This window comes from Hyaena hyaena, unplaced genomic scaffold, assembly GCF_003009895.1.
Source record: "Hyaena hyaena isolate Hyena2069 unplaced genomic scaffold, ASM300989v1 scaffold_21, whole genome shotgun sequence".
Classification (NCBI taxonomy): Eukaryota; Metazoa; Chordata; class Mammalia; order Carnivora; family Hyaenidae; genus Hyaena; species Hyaena hyaena.
Genome location: NW_024080653.1, coordinates 2,768,772 through 2,774,771, shown reverse-complemented (window position 1 = coordinate 2,774,771; position 6,000 = coordinate 2,768,772). Strand labels below are relative to the sequence as shown.

General features: G+C 51.5%; 1 protein-coding gene across 2 annotated transcripts in view; it reads right to left on the bottom strand.

Annotated features, from left to right (window-relative positions):
- TNRC6C (trinucleotide repeat containing adaptor 6C) overlaps positions 1-6,000 on the bottom strand; it is an 88,633-nt gene that overhangs the window by 60,778 nt on the left and 21,855 nt on the right. Inside the window, exon 1 of one of the 2 annotated variants that reach the window (XM_039226597.1) lies at positions 1,755-1,773. The exons of the other annotated variant lie outside the window; for it this stretch is intronic. The gene's annotated coding sequence lies outside the window, so the exon portion shown is untranslated. Of the gene's footprint in view, positions 1-1,754; positions 1,774-6,000 lie in introns of those variants that run through there. 2 annotated transcript variants of the gene reach the window in all.

The following is a 6,000-nucleotide window of genomic DNA, read 5'->3' as shown; positions in this document are numbered from 1 at the left end:
GGGGGGGGGGGGGGGGGAGAGGGGAGGGGCGGGGGAGAGAGAGAGAGAGAGAGAGCGAGCTCTCAAGCTGGTTCTGTGCTCAGCGTGGAGCCCTACACGGGGCCCCATCCCACGACCCTGGGCCCAAATCCAGAGTCGGATGCTCAACCGACTGAGCCACCCAGGTGCCCGCACGACATATTTTGTAAGAGAATTTATTCCAAAAATGAAAATGTAAAAAGGCCATTATTCTCTTTATGTTGAAGGCACACCATTCTTCTGGAGAAAACTTTATAGACGTCAACAATATCTGAATAACATGCTTTTCAGAAACCCAAGTTCACAGAGAGAACTGTGTGAAAAAGAGCGTGTGAAGCGACTGACTTGTAGGAGCCGGACCGGGGAATAACTGAGAGCTCTGGAGCGAACGGAGACTGGATTCTCTTACAGGTCGTCGCCCAGGGGCTCTGGGGGGCTAACGTGCCTGTGACCACAAGCCTGAGAGTACAAAAGCAGGTGTCATGGCCGTCAGACAGCATAGGGCACTTTGAAATTCCAAGTACCTCCCTCCCCTCACGGAATTAACGGACGCTCAACAGTCCATTTTAGAGATGGGGCAACAGGCTCAGGGAGGTCAAACTCGGAAACGTAAGGGCTGCACTGAAACCCGCAACTAGTGCCCCTTCCACTCTACCATTCTATCAAAATAATTCTCCCTAAAAGAAGCCAGAAAAAGAAAAATCTAACGAAGTTTGTCTATCACATTAAAATCTCTTTTCTTCTGCTGTTAACATTCTAAAAATAGATGTCTCTATAAAAATCTAAGTAACGTAACTGCCTTAAGTAGTTAAATTAAAACGGATTACACAATAGCATGATTTAAAGAGAAAAGCTTCCTTTTAAAAAAAATTCCAAAATGTTACCATATAAATATAAAATTTTCAAGTATTTAACAAAGAGCTTCCAGAAGCTAGAGTAGGCAACGTTTCAATGCGGTATCAGATTCATCAGGTAGGGAAGTGTGGACCATGCACTCGGCAACGAGCAGAGCGCTTAGTCAGTACTAGCACTGACACACTGACAAACAGCGCGGTGCTTTCCTCTCCAAAGTCCCCAGGGCTGAAATGATCAAACAGTAAACCATACGTTCAGGGAAGTACTTCCGAACGCTTTCCGCAGCTGAGAATGTTTCCTAACGCAGACCGAGAACACACACTCCCTGCCACTCGTCCTAACAACGGTTCTCAGCTTTTCGAAACCAGAGGCGCCCCCCCACCCCCACCCCCCAGCCTTTACCGTGGGCCAGAATCCGGCGGAGAAAGCACCCTGAGCTGACAATTCCATCTCGGGACACACTCTAAACATGTCCTCTGTCACTTCCACAAACACCAGGAATTGTGAAATGCAGAACGGAGTAAAAGGTTTGCTGGAAACAGCAGTCCAAGTGTCCACACGTCAGCTTTTGGGCCTGTGTTTTCTGCGAAGCGGCAGTGGGGGCGGTGGGGGAGAGGGCTTCGGGCGGGTTAGGGACCTGTCAGCGCCACGGCAGGGACGGGGCAGGCCGCTGGGCGCTCCGCAGCTCGCGGGGGGCGGAGGGAGGGAGCTCGCAGGGCCGGGAGCGCCGCGGGAGGCCCGGCGCGCGGCCACGGCCACGGCCGAGGTGCTGCGCGCAGCGGGTGGCCATGACGCCATTTTATCCACTCGGAGCGGAGCGGAGCCGCGGCCGCCCCGCCGCCTTCCTTCCCGGGGCGCCGCCGGGGGCGGGGGTGGGGTACCTGCAGGCGCGGGCCGGGGCCGGAGACGCTGCCGTGCGAGGCGGCCCGGGGCCGGGGCGCGCGGCTCCACCGTGTCGGCCGCGCGCCGCCGCGACCCTCCGGCGCAGGCCTGCGGGCCGGGCAACCTGCGGCGCCCGCGGGCCAGGGGCCGGCAATGCCCTTTCCGCTCCGGGAGGGATCAGACTCATCCCCTTCCATGCGGGGGGAGGCACCCACCAGGGGATTTGAACGCTCTGATTATCTAATTGCAGCTGACACTAAACCGATCTTCCTTCCTCTTTACATTCTTTCGATTGTCACCAACGTTTGCACTTCAGGACCTGCTGCAGGGAGCACGGCCCCTCTTCTGTTGTTTTGAAAGCCAGCCAGGAGGAGGAGGCGCAGCGCCCGCCGGCTGCATGGAATCCTGCTGCTCGGCCATACTGCCTTTGCTGTGCGTCCCTCTTCCTTCCCGCGCTCTCCAAACAACCCTGAAACATTGGCATACCAACACTGGCGAGAATATTCTAAACGAGCCCCATATGTAAACTGGCAAGTGTCCAACTTCTTAATTACCTTCCTGCCTCTATCTAAAAAAGATCTAAGTAGCAAACACTACTGTACTGCATATTAATCAAAGCCTCTGTTTACAAATGTACGAAGCAGCCACCAAAACAATACATTGTGCTGCCTTTAGCACAATGAAAAAGAGGTTTTTTTTCCTTTAAGAATAAAAGCTCTCAAGCTCTCGAGCTACAGTTATGTGGCAGACTTGGAAAAAAATGGTCTGCCTAGAAAATCACATGACAAAATGACATTTTTCTGGAACCTGGATGGTGTGAATCACTACATTCATCTACTACCACTTATCTTAGCAGTTACAACTTTTGCCAATTGGCTAAATGAGCTCCCCTCCAAATAATACATGTATTAAAAAAATCCATTCCCCCCCCCACATTATTTTTTTAGAAGGTCAACGTTTTATTTCAGGACAAATGCCTGTTAAATAGGGAGCCTGGAGCCAAGGCTGAGGAATGCTGGCCTCTCTGTCTCATTCTGCAGGAGCCCGTCCCCGTCCCCCACAGCTTGTATCTCTGTGTAAACTGCACGCGACGGAGGGCCGGAGACGGGCAAAAGTTCAGCTGGTTCTTAGGCACAGGTCATTCTTTATCTCCACGTGGCACAGCATGGCGTCTGCCTCTGGAAGGTTCATAATGTTCCCTACACTTCTAACTGTTCCGAAGAGTTTTGTCCACAGCACCTCTTGACAGTCTCCACTCAGCGACCACCGGCTCAGGCCGCCGGGCAGGGGACGACCGACAACCACCAGGCAGGGCTGGCGAACAGCTGGGCTCCTGGTGAGAACAGCTGGGTGGGGACACAGGCCCGCCTAAAATGCTTATCATTTCTACCAAACTGCCCTCCCTAGAGGCTGCGCGAGTTTCCACTCCCGCCTGCAGCAAGTGGCCGCTGCCCCTTCCCACGTTTCACCGGCCGGGCGCAGTGGTTCCGGAGTCTTGCTGCGGAGACCAAACAAGTGAATGTGTGTCACACACTCGAACCTAGCAAATGGCCCACACTTGGTCACCAGTGCCACCGTTACCACAATAGATGTTCAAGTCTTGGCAATTTGGTACGTGAGGAATGGTAGGCTGCTGCGGTTTTCATCTTCCTTTACGTTTCCCTGGCCACAAATAACCTCATCTTTCCGGGCTCAGGGCTCACTTGAGGTTGCTTTATGATCTGCCTGCTAACAATCGCTGCCCACTCTCCTACCGAACGGGTGTTTTCCTTGTTGGTTTACGGGAATGCTTGGGATTTCCTCTCAGGTTTTATTTATGGGCTCGTACAAAACTCTGTCACTTTTATACACAACTTTGTCGGCCTTTCTTTGCACGGCTTCTTGCTTAAGAGAAAACTTCAGGCCATGATTCGGAAATGTTCTCCTGTGTCGCTTCCGACAGTTTTCATGTTTCTTTTGCGTGAGGCTTCCTATCACTCTGCCGACCGGGGCCGCCGTTCTCCTGGAGTTTGCAGGGCCACGTCATGCTGACCTCAGTGTCCATGCACGTGTCTTCCCCAGTCTCTCCACTGCATTTCCTCAGTTTGTTTATTGTGGCCCCAGTAACACACAGCTGTAATTAATTACTAGGGGATCATTCGCTCTATTGGATGGCTCGTTATTTTTTTTAAAAATTTTCTTGGAGGTGCTTGGGTGGCTCAGTCGGTTAAGCGTCCGACTTCGGCTCAGGTCGTGATCTCATGGTTTGTGAGTTCAAGCCCTGTGTTGGGCGAGCCCGCTTCAGATCCTCGGTCCCTTTCTGTCTGCCCCTCCCTCACTCTCTTTCTCAAAAAAAAAAAATAAATAAAAACACTAAAAAATAAAAAAAAAAAGAATTTCTTGGCTGTTCCATTTATGTACCTTTACTCTTCTAGATGAACTTCAGAATTAGCCTATCAAGTTCCAAAACCAACGTGCTGGGATAGCTTCGAATGTGAATCAGATGTGACACGGTCGGCACAGGAAGTTTGTGTGCTAGTTCACTGCTATACTTCCTAACAGCCACCTCTCCAGCCCCATCTCCTCTTGCTGCCCCCCAGCCGCATGGAACCGCCTTCATTCCCCACAGAGGCCCCGCCTCTCCCTCTCCCGGCTAATCAGACACTCAGCTCATGTCGTCTGCATCAAAAAGCCTTCCTCGGGTGGCTGGGTGGCACAGTCGGGTTGAGCATCCAACTTCAGCTCAGGTCATGATCCCGTGGTCTGTGAGTTTGAGCCCTGCGTCGGGCTCTGTGCTCACAGCTCGGAGCCTGGAGCCTGCTTTGGATTCTGTGTCTTCCTCTCTCTCTGTGCCCCTCTCCCGCTCATGCTCTGTCTCTCTCAATCTCAAGAATAAACAAAAAATTAAAAAAAGAAAAAAGAAGAAAAGAAAGCCTTCCTTGGCAGGCCGCCATCCTCAGTCACAGTTATCTACTACTGGGCACGCCATCCCCCCAGACCTCCCCATACCTAGTAGGCACCAATACGTGTTTTGCCCAGTGACTTAATGTAGAAGACACTCTGGAAGGTTAGCCTCTCCCTCGTCAGAGGCGTACCAGCGGCTTTGTGGGACTGCTGCCTACACGCTCTGACGGAGGAACAAAAGGAAAGAGACAGTGAAAAAGTATTAAGCTAGTGTATCGGTTTGTCAAAATATGGCAAAAACTGGCATTGCAATTTCTCCATATGGACCCGTGTGACAGGTTAATGTAATTACAAGGTGACTCATAAAGAAACTTAAGAAGAGCCGGACTGATCTACTGACATGCCCTTTTCAGAAGCACATGGAACATAAAGGAAAAGACTGAATAAAAACACCACCGTCAGGCTGGGTCTCTCACCGCACACCGCTGCTGCCTTACACAACAGTACAGAAGAGTCATCTGTGCTCGCTGGGCCCAGACACGTATGCCTTCAGTTTTCAGTTCTTTAAACACACTCCCACTTCTACACCCCCCACTGCTCACTGGCCCCCGGAAATCCTTTCTGTGGACCGGAGCGGACGCTCCAGCAAGGACTTTACTCCAGCAAGGACTGCGATGGCCCCTCCCCACGGAGGAGGCAGGCACAGGGCCAGCACTCGCACGCACTGGAGGGGACCAGGATGCTCATTAATTTTGGCAGGTTTGCACCATGTTAGCTTTTTAAACCTATGAGCCCTGATAAAGGCGATGCAAAGTCCACCAATTCCTTCCAGGGATATTTTATAACTTTCTTTAATCTTTGCCAATCACCCTGAACCTTTTTTTTTTTTTTTTAAGTTTATTTACTTTGAGGTGGGGGGTGGGAGGGAAGAGGCAGAGAGAGAGAGGGATGGGGGGCGGGGGACCGTGTGCGCTTGTGCACGTACATGAGCAGGGGAGCGGCAGAGAGAATCCCAAGCAGGCTCTGCATGGTCAGCACAGAGCCCGACGTGGGGCTCGATCCCACAACTGTGAGATCATATCCTGAGCCGAGATTAAGAGTTGGACGCTTAACTGACTGAGCCACCCAGGTGCCCCCACACTAAACCTTTTGGGGGAAAAAAAGAGTCCACATACTGGTACCCCTGGAAAAAACAAAAATTGGTATGCTGGGCTCAAATAACCCCTTTCCACTTTTCTTTTTATGAGAAATGGTCTGCTCTTAAAGTCTTTTTTTTTTTTTTAATGTTTTACTTATTTCTGAGAGACAGAGGAGAGAGACAGTGTGAGCAGGGGAGGGTCAGAGAGAGAGGGAGACACAGAA